Source organism: Parus major, chromosome 2, assembly GCF_001522545.3.
Source record: "Parus major isolate Abel chromosome 2, Parus_major1.1, whole genome shotgun sequence".
Taxonomy (NCBI): domain Eukaryota; kingdom Metazoa; phylum Chordata; class Aves; order Passeriformes; family Paridae; genus Parus; species Parus major.
Genome location: NC_031769.1, coordinates 56,419,244 through 56,430,656, shown reverse-complemented (window position 1 = coordinate 56,430,656; position 11,413 = coordinate 56,419,244).

Sequence of the window (11,413 nt, the reverse complement as noted above, 5' to 3'; positions counted from 1 at the left end):
TGGGTTTGTATGTTTATTTTATTACTGAACATTAGTATGCTGAGGGCATGATGAAGCAGATGATATTCTCTGCTTTGTTGCCTTTGGGAAGGACTCAGACTGTCACAGACTGGCAGCCAAACAGTTTGTTGGAACAGCAGCTTTAGAGTATGACATAATGTGCTTTCGAATCACTTCTGAGTTGGGTCAAAGGAAAAAAAGCCCACTGAATTGACCACAAGGAGAGGATTTGCCTGCTGTCAGGTTGCTGCGGGGCTCTGACCTAGATATAAGTGGGACTGTGGCTTTTTCTTTCCAGTAGTACAAAAACATTTGAAGAGGGGATTCCACTTCCAATTGAAAGAGCACTTTGGCAGTGGTTCTAGAACAGGCTCCATAACCCTGTCTGTTCTCACCTAAAACTTCACTTTACTTTATTTTTAAGCTTAGTCTTATGAATAATTCTAGTGTGGGAGAGCACCTGAGAAACTCTACTAGACATTACATAATTCCTCTGTAAATAATGTAGCAACTATTAACACAATGTCTATAAATTAATTTCTTGTTATATTTAAAGTGAAAGACTTGTGGAAATCAAGCTTCTCTAAGAAATTATGAGGTGGTGCTTTGCATTTTGCAAATTCTTCTGTAAAACAGCTTTCAACTTTATTGCTAAGCTTTGACTGTATATAATAACTTTTTATTAGCATAATTATGCTAAATAATTAGCATAATCAGCTAAATATACCAACCAGGAGTCGAACTCCATGATCCTTGTGTGTATCTTTCAACTCAGCATAACCTCTGATACAGTTTCATAGGAGAAAGTAGCATAGATTTTTCCAATGGCGGATAATATGGCACTGGGAGGCAGTGTTCTCCAGAACAGAGCTTTTAGTCATTCTGTGTCCTCGCATGAAGCTAAAAAGCTCTTGTAAAAGTGCTAATTTCCATGCCATTTTTCATTCTCATTTCAGGCCAGGATTTCTGGTACTCTTTTGCCTTGGTGGGCTGACTGCAGCTTTGCCTTCCCTCCGAAATTCAATTTAGAGATCTGATACTCCTTTGTACCCTAATGTATTCCCATTTGATCCAAAGGAGGGAACTTCTTGGAGGTTATGGGGAAGCTGACCAGTACACTAGGAATGAAATTCAATAGTAAGTTAAATGAGAAAATTTATTTGGGGATACATACCAGGCAGGATCTAGCCTCTAGTAAATGCAGCTTTCCCTTGTTGCTATCAAGGGTTTTTTATGTATTTAAAAGAGAAGTAAATCTGAAATGGCTTGAGATATTTGTATGTCTTGTTCAAGTGGATCTGTGAAGGCACTGTGGCTGGTATCATGCAATAATTGCCTGGGATTTCCAATCTATTCCTGTTCACTAGAATGGCCAGACACACTCCTGGCCCACAGAAGATGGTGTAACCATTATTGCTGAGTTTTGGTCCATGACTTTAAACTGTTGTTTTTGGGTTTTTTTAATTGTGACACTCCCTCAGGTATAGCACAATTAGATCTGTTCTCCTTTCCTGTCTCCATGGCTGGAGATATGTGCTAGTTTTTTTTGTTATATCCTGTTATGTCTAAACTGGCAAATTTCAGTGGAGGACCAATTAATATGGCATATAATGTAAGAAAACTCTGTGAACAACCATACAGAATGGGATGGAGACTTTTATTTTTAAGCTCATCTCACTTAGCTCACCCACTTAGATTTCACTCATTCTGTCAGAAGAACCAAGGTGTGTATATTCAAGTGGTGTGGCTAGGATTACTTCTGGCAACATGTCCTAGTTTGTGCTGGGATATGGTTAATTCTTTTCCTAGTATCTGGTACAGGACTGTGTTTTGAATTCAGTATGAGACTGATGTTGATAACACACCAATGGCTCAGTCATTGCTCAGCAGTGCTTATCCTGAGCCAGGGGCTTTTCAGCTTCCTGTGCTTTGCCAGTGAGGAGCTGCACAAGGGAGGGAGCATGGCCAGGACAGCTGACCCAAATTGGCCAAAGGGATATTCCAGACCACAGAACATCACGTGCAGTTTTTAAACTGGGGGGAGCTGGTCACTCCTGGAAGATGGGCTGGACATCAGAATGGAGAGGAATGGTACTGTGCATCACATGTTTCTCTTGGATTTTCTTCTCTCTCTTTTTGCTATCTTGCTTTTCATTATTATTATAAATTACTATTACATTTAAATTTATTTTGATTATTAAACTGTTCTTACCATATGGGGTTTTATCTTTTTTTGATTCTCCTCCCCATCACGGTGTGAGGGCAAGGGGAGGAGGAGTGAGTGATTAGCTGCTTGATGCTCAGTTGCCAGCTGGGGTTAAACCATGAGGTAGCAGAACAAGGGGCTGCTTGTACTAAGTCCTTGGTACATGTCCTGGATTATTCATTATCAGTAACTATATCCTGGTTCTCCTGAATATGCTTTTTGTACCTTTCTAAGTTCACAGTGATTGTTATCTTCCATTTTTTTCATCAAGTCCTACCTCTGAGTGTTATTAGCATTACTATTTTATTAATTATCCTTTATCCTCCTTTTTTAACAATAGTCTGTTTGCCTAATTAGGTATCTCGATAAGATGCATGTTTGTGTGCTGAGACTGTGATGACCTACTGTTCTGCACCAAGGTCTGGAGTGTGGGTGAAGTGAGAAAGGAGGTGCAGGGCACTTTCTGTGGCTCAGTATGAAAGACCTGACAACAAATGGCTTAATAAATTAGCTGCTTTAAGAAGAGAGAATAAATAAGACAGAATAAAAACAGGAATATAGGTAGGGAGTAAACTTTTTCTCCTTTCAGACACTGAGAAGCACACATGCAGGCAGCATCAGGTGGACCCTGGGCGGACTTTGGCACAGTATACTATGGAGATCTGTGGGCAGAAGTTCCTCCTCTTTGGTCCTTCAAGATACTTAATAATGTTCTTACAAGTAAGCAACTCTGCCTCTGAAGGTTATTGAAGTGAGAACCTCCTTTGGCAGGGCTGGACATGGGCAAGGATGTGCAGGTGGAGCAGGAGCTGTCTGTGGGCACGGCACTGCACAGCCTGCAGGCCTTGGTGGGCGTGCAGCACAGCACAGTGCAGCTCTGTGCCTGCTCATGCAGGCTGCAATGTGCATCACCAGCTCCTCTACCTAAAGCAAGTGGTTTCCCAGGCAGGATAAGCATGCCCACGGATCTAGGTGTTACCAGCACTTGTTTGTTTGTTTTTCCCTCTGCATTCACTCACATATTTGCATTCATACTTGATTCATACTGGTCCAAATATTTCTGTTTCTCTGCAATGCCACTTTTGTATGTTGCTCCCAGAAGTACAGTAGAAAATTCTGTCTCTTTCACTCACTGTTTTTTTCCCTTCGACTCAAAAAAAGGTAAAAGTTCATGAGTTTAGCTGCTGAAGTGCTTTACTTTAAAAAATACCTATTTGTGAAACTAGTTCTACATTAAATTAAAAATCACTAGTATCCAAAATAAGAAGCTGTATCAATCAGCATTCTCATCTTTCCTTTTTGCTGTCAGAGGAAGCACAAGACTGGGTTATCAGACTGGTAGACATGAAACACAGTACTCTGATTTATTTTACAAAATACTACTCTGGACATGAACTGACAGAGGTGTTCTGAGACAGTCATTATGTAACCTGAGATTTTTTTAGTCTCTTCTGGGTGTAGTTCAATATATGAAGAATGGCAGGGCAAAATTTAGTGGCTTTATTGCAGATTTCTTTTGTTGGGAAAAAAGGTAGACCATGTTACACACTGTAAAACTTTGCCAAATAATTTTCAGAGATTTCTCTCTATTGTGCATGATGCTTTGTTTTTAACTCTTACATTTAATTTTGGTTTTTTGCTCAGCATTATTTTGTTTTAACAAACTGGTAGACCAATAATGCTTTGAAAAAGTATTTTCCATTTTTACTTAATAAAACAAATCAGTATTATTTTAAGCCAATTATTTGTGAATCATTAGCTTACAGGGGAATGTAACAATTCACAGAACCAGAGCTTTGGAAACTGAGTTACAGAGCTCAGTTGAAAGGATAGCTGCTAAACTGCAGCTTTGAATACATGTTGTCAACTGCCTTAGGGTCTTTGATGTCCTTAGAAACCTGAAGAAGTTGCCCCTTTGATTCCAGTTATTTTCACATCTCTTTGCTGTATGAGACAAATTAATTCTTCTGGCTCATATTAGAAGTTCTTTTGCTTTAACAAAAGAGTGTAGGAGCATATTGAATGAAATTCCAACATTGAAAGGTTTTTTTCTTTGATAATGTACTAATGGTTGGGTTTCTGTTGATGCTTGTGAGTTTTTTTACCCTTGTGGCACATCAAGTATTTTCCTTCTGCACGTCTGCGATGCAGTCAGAGAACTAGTTACTGTTCCCCTAAATAGGATATACATCCAATATAAAAGTACAATGCTGACAAAATACATCATGTTTGCTCTGAGTAACTCAACTGACATCATTTTAGTGATCATTCAACCATGAGCATTCAAATGTGATCTGAGACTATTCTGAGAGAAGCCTGATCTCCAGTAGCTTTGTTTTTTGTCTGACATGACTTATATGGCTGCTCCATGTGCACACACACACAAAATACAAACAAAAGCAAAGCAGCCTCCCCCTGCCCCCCACCAAAAAAAACCACCAAGGACCTCAGCATTTGAGGCTTTGAATGTCCTCTAGCAATGCATGCCTGATTTAACCCCATTTTAATGCCTAAGTTCTTTTCCTCCTTATACTAACTTGCTCTTGTTCACCGCAAGAGTTTTACATTCCTAGAGCAGAAATAGCATTTTCCTATCCTCAGGGATTTCCATTCATAATCTGACACAAAATAATCTACCTGTAGCGGGTAGATTTGACATGTTTGACATGTGGACAAATACTCTACTCGGACATCCTGTTACAGTGGTGATAGAAGAGGAAGAAGTCTAATCTAAACACCTGAAAATGAGGATAGCTTGATCAGCTTCAGCAAAATTTAAAAGAGCATGTGCCTGTGTTTTTTAGTGTGGAAAGAACAGTCCCCAACTCCATTGATTAATAGAAAACCTTGTTGTATTAATTCTAATTATTGACCAGAAAATATTCTGATTTTACTCTAGTTGACTGTTTACTTCATGTTTTCTAGTTGCTTGGCTTTTATTTGCAATAGCTGAAGAACTAAACTAAGAGTGGGACTCAGCTATTCACACACTTCTAAGGTTTAAGCACCAGGTGCCCAAATATGACATTAGACCTAAATCAAAAACAGCTCAGAATTTGAGAACCCTTTTTGTATTTGACCCTTTGCTTCATGTTGAACCACAGTCCTAAGCAGTACTAAACAGATTATGTTTTGATGTGCTTTGGTTCCGTTTCACTTATTCGGGCTTTAATCTGAGTTTTCTACTTTTCTTTTTTTAATGATAGTAAGGGGATTGCAAATCAAACACTACCTCCTTTTATATTAATGATGAAGGTCTTAAATTTAGCAGGGCAAGAACTTCACATGTTGATTTTAGGTCAGAACTTAATAAATCCATGTATGGTGCCAGTACATGTTCACACTGATCAGATGAGCTCTGACAAAGATCTGTTTGTCTTAACACCAGTAGAAAAAAAAAAAGTATAGCAACTAAGTCTGTTGGATAGGCTCATGTTATTTTCTCTAGACAAGAAATAAGATGACATGTGGTAGCTGCCTGGATAACAATAACTTAGTTTTAACACAAATCTACATCTCTTATCAATTCATTTCCCAATCAATGAACATTTGTTAACAGATGTCTGTTAAAAAATGTCACAGTAAAAGAATTCTTACTTTCACACAAAGAAAATACTTGTGAAATCTAGTGCCAGGGGGAGTCAGCAACATTTGAGATGAACAAATAGGTGACTTTGAGCAATGTTTAATATATTTTGTTATTTGCTGACACAAAGTGATTAAAGCTAAATGCAACAAAAAAATACCCAGCATCTCCAAGTCCAGCAGCTAACTGCTTCAAGTACCTTGTCAGCAAGCTTCTGTTCTGTGGTCAGTCTTGCTAAAGGTTTCCTCTTTCATTTTGACTTTCCCAGCTCTCCCTGAAGCATTTGAGAATGTGGGTCACCTAAGGCAAAGCAGTGCTGAAAAAGCCTTGTGCTAAGGTAATAGCATGGCATGGCCATTTCCATCAAGCTTTTTTACCGTCTTAACTGCGATGCTGAATCTTAGGTATTAGGCTTCACTGAAGCTTACCCTCTCTGCAGTTCTGATGTCCACCTCCTGGCCATTTCCCCTCCTGTCAAAAAGAGAAGTGTGATTTATATCTCCGCCTAAAAGTATTTTAGGGCTCTGAAATTCAAAGCACTGTGCTAACAAAGATGGAGTGAAATGGGGACTATACATTGAATAAACTACCAAAAAAGGACAACAAAATGTTTTTCAATGATTAACTGAGGAAGAAAGAAATCAGAGAATTAATAAGGTTTCAGCAAGTATTTTAGTCTTTGTCCATTGTATGAAATTATATAGAATATAGATATTTACAGATGGCTCAGTGGTATGGGCTTTTGAATGTGCTGTCTTTAAGTACAAAGTCAGTGGCTTTAACTGCAGAGACACTTCATATAGACTTAAGATATTCAGTGGATGAAAGATCTGTCTCGTCATAACCTTTACATGCCTAAATGCTTCCCTAATAAGACTTTTTTTCCTTTGAAGTATGACTTTGTGCTACAATATTCTATGTTGTTCTGTGTTACTTCATAATGGACTATCCCAAATTTATGTGAGTAAAACGGGTGCAGAGAGAAACTGAGAACGTTAGTAACTTCTCCATGGAAAGCCTGTACAAAGTACACTACTGGAATCCATGTTTCTTAAATTGTGATCCAAAGCATTGGATGTCCTGCAAAGTTTATATTTTCCTACGGCTGTTCCGCATTGTCCTACTTTTCATTAGTTTTCACTTTTTGGAAGGGCATTGGGGAAGAGAGTGTAATAGAAGCTGGAACAGCATTCTGTCTGAGAGAAAGATCATGTGATGAGTTCTCCCAAAAAGGGTTTATGTGCAACAGAGAAGACTGAGTGAGAAAGGGTGTTTAACTTTCCAGCTTCTGAAGCTCTGATTGAAACTTAACTTTTCATTGCAATTTTGGATGGAAGGCTTGGAAATTTGCAGGACTATGCTTTGTACTGTTATCCAGTACTGTGATCCAGTTATTTTGTTAATACATGTGCACATCTCCTGCAGTCTGGCTTTCATATCTGCATGATTTTATCAATAATTTATATTTTAGTAAAAGTGATGAGCAGTCCTTTTTCCCTAAATACAATCAGATTAGCTTCTATATAAAGTTACAGGACTGCATATAGCAAAATACAGAATGTTCTAATTCAAACTTTCTGTGTATGAGAATGGCTCTTTATGCTTGGCTATTGATTTGAACTTCTGGCACACTGTTCATGCAATTAAATATTCCTTGCAATTTCATATATTTAGAAATACATTTGTACTGCAAGTGGGTATCTGGCAGGTAGCCAGTTTTGCCCTCCTGTGCTACAACTGACTGACTACAACTATACACATACCTTTACATAAACTGACTGTGTGTAACATAGTATGACATATTGATAAGATGACATTTTCACAAGATGAGGTAGGCTTGATGGATTTTTAGTTTCTGCAACTATTCCAAGAAGTGGTTAAAACAAGGAAAAAGCTGAACAACCTCTATTTTTCTAAACAAAGTTAATACTAGGCATTTCAAAATTATTCCAAATTTTACTGGAAGTTTCAACCAAATTAATGCTCTTTGATTCACACAAATTTCTGATTTAAACTTACCATATTTGAAATTTACAAGTGAACTAAAGTGACCTTTTATAATAATTATGTGGTCTTGGTGATGCATTTCCCTACCCAGGCTTGATGGCTCAAGAAATCCTTTTATTTACTCTTTACTAGCTCTGGCTCAAGACAGGATGTATCTTCTGATGTTCTGATTCACTGAGTAACATAAGATATATGTAATCTACCCTTTTGTCAGCGTTACATCCCATGTCTCTCAATCTGGGAACTAATGCTGGCCACAATGTTTTCCAGCTCTGGTGGAACTGGCTTAATGTATTAGCAAAGGAGATGTCTAAGCAGGAAAGAATTCTGTATCTTGTGGAGAACCAGGCAAGGAAGGAAGAAATAGCAAGAAAAAAAAATTAAAATTAAAATAACAAAACCTTTGAAGAAAACTCATATAAGAATAGACGTAGAAATAACAGAAATAAGAAGTAAGTATAGAAGCTTGAAAAGAAGCTGTGTCAAATGCAGGAACAAGATCTGCATCCCTCTCAGAAGACTTTGTCTTGAAACAGAAGAAGTGGCATGTTAGTTGATGAAGAGAATGAAGTAGGAAAATATGTACAGTTTTATTTTTAATAGATTTGTGTTCTTTTTGCAGTGTTAATTAAAATCAGTAATATTCTCAAATTCAACATGAGATCTGGTACTATTTTTCTTACTATGTAGCTCTGGAAAGGGAAAATGTAGAGCAAGAGAAAGACATCTAGACATCATGTAGAGCTGTAGAAAGACATCTGTTGCCATCAGACCAGAGGCAAGAAATGTCATCCTTAAACTGCAGCTTGTAGGAATTTTGTACTCTGAAGGTCCCAGTGGGACTGGGGTTATAGGCAATGCCAGCACTCTGCTCCATTCCTGGGTTCTAAGGATATGCACTACTGCTGCAGCAGCTTGGGAGTATTTCACAAGAGTGTGCCAGAGACAATGACATTTGATCAGTCATTTAGTCTGTTTAGTAGAGCAAAAGAGAATTTAAATTGCTCTGTCACACTGAAAAATCATCAGGTCAAGTCTCATGGGAGCCCACACATTTGGCCTGTGCCAAGAAGAAAAGATGGTATCCTTCATCCACAGCAACAGCCTACAAACACAGCTGTACTAACCTCCTGGGGAAATGCAGCTAATCTTAGGATAAGATAGTGAGATCTCCAGGTTGTGGTCAAGGGTCTTTTTTCTTGTGAGAGAATAAACTTCCTGAGGAGACTGAGATAATCAAGGGTTGGACTACTCTCCAGATTTTCTGCGAGGCCCTGTTCTGTGCCAGAGCACTACTGTCTCATCAGTGTACAACTGAATAGATTCTCCTCTGGACTGAGAAAAATCACTCTTTGTGCAAGGATGAGAGAGGGCTTCTGGGAACTCTCAGGAATTATTCGTAACAGTGTAATTGTATTATGTAACATAAGTGTACTGAGTACTGTAGAAATCCATGACATACATGTTACATTATCTCATTTTCTGAAAAATGTCCAAGGCACACATAGGAACCAACGACAGCATTCTTGAGCTAAAAATAAAAATAAATGCAGACAAAGAAGAATTGGAAAATTTGCTTTAAAATATGGAAGAAGTTAATTTCCATACAGGATTAAGATGAACCCAAAGTTGCATTACTTTATTAAGGTAGTATGATTATATATTGGGTTGACCTTGGCTAGATTGCAAGGTGCCTACCAATCCCACTATCACTTCCCTGCCTCAACTGGGGATGTGACAGAAGGCTCATGGGTCAAGATAAGGGTGAGGATATGACTCAGTAATAACCATCATGGGCAAAACAGACTCAGTGTGGTGAAATTAATTTAATTTATTGCAAATCAAAAGTAGGATAATATGAAATAAAAACAAACCTTAAAACATATTTCTCCCACTGGTCCTCCCTTCTAGGGCTCAACTTAACTCTTGACTTCTTTATTTCCTCCTCCTGTACAGTGCAGGGGGATGGGGAATAGGGGTTCAGGTCAGTTCACAATGCTTTGTTCCTTCCTTCTCATGCTCTTCCCCCAGCATGGGGTGCCTCCTATGGGAGATAGTCTTACACAAAATTATACAACACAGGCCCTCCCCTTCATGAACTGCTACAGTGTGAGTCTCTTCCACAGGGTGCAGTCCTTCAGGAACAGACTGCTCCAGTGTGGGTTCCCAAATGGGGTCACAGGTCCTGCCAGAAAACCAGGGCTGCTCTCAATGGGGTCAGAGGTGCTGTCAGAGGCCAGCTCAGGGATGGGCTTTTTTTCCTTTGGTTCACAGGTTCCTTCAGGGAGCATCCACCTGCTTGGACATACAATCCTCCACAGGCTGCAGGGTGGATGTCTGCTCCACAGGCTACAGGCTGCAGGGAAATCTCTCTTTCTGTGTCAGGAGCACCTCCTCCTGCTCTTTCTTCCTCTCCAGACCATGGGGTCTGAATAATTGTCTGTACCATTCTCTAACCCGTCAGCTGCTGTTGTGCAGCATTTTTTTCCCCTTGTTAAATACACTGTCACTGTGTGCTGCCACCAGGCTCAGCTTTGGCCAGCAGCAGGTCCATCTGAGCCAGCTGGAGCTGACTCTTTCTGACACAGAGGGAGCTTCTCGTATCTTCTCACAGAAGCCACCCCTGTAGCCTGCTTGCTACCAAAACCTTGTCATGTAACCCAAATACAGATAATCCAATAATGGGCATTTGTGATTTCATACTAGAATTTTCTAAAAATTAGTTTAGGAGATGTAAAAGACAAGCATCTTGAACAACAAACAGCAGTTGAAAGAATGAAATAAAGTGACCAGCATTTTGTCTCATCTCTGTCCTGGCCACTTGTGAGGGAGGTACCTGATAGACTGAACTGAAGGGTGGAAAGGAGTGGATTAGGTTGGCAGCACATATATGCCCTGAGGTATAACTGATTTATTTGTGTGACTCATTTACTTTGTCAAAACTTCATGATGCTACATTTTCAACACTATGACTTCAGGACTAGGAGCTAAATTACTAAATTCAGTTAAATTAAATTCAACAACAGAATCTCTAAAATCCTCTCCCATCAGAGAATACAGGGTCTTCAAAGTATGACCAGAAATTTAGTGTTGTTAGGTTCTTTGATAAAAAGCTCATCTCCATGCTCTAAATTTGGTACAGAACAACAATATCAAGCAGGGGAACCTTCATCTTTATGGGTAACTCAGAAAAAAGATTCCCTGTCCCAGTCTCAGGAGCTTCACAAAAGAGAACTGATGGTCTTCATCCTGGGTCTGAAACACGCCAGATGAGTCTGGAAAGACTCTCCAGACAAACAGGAGTTGAAGTCAGGGGTACTATTGATGCCATTTGGGTTTTTCCCTTTTTTCTTTTATATGTTCTCTGAACTCTTTGCCCATATATTTGTAACATTATCATCTATTGTATTAGTAACTAATTTTCCCATTAATTTTCCATGGCCTTTCCCTAAGCAGAAAGACAAAACAAATTCCAGAGCTCCAAGCCCTGGGAGGTACCAGGATCCATTCTATCTTGTTTCTTCCTGGGAACCAAGGCAGAAAACAACTCTTTGAGATACATTTTCATGGAAAAAGTACAGCTAGTGCTGAACAGGAGGCTCCAGAGAAGGGGC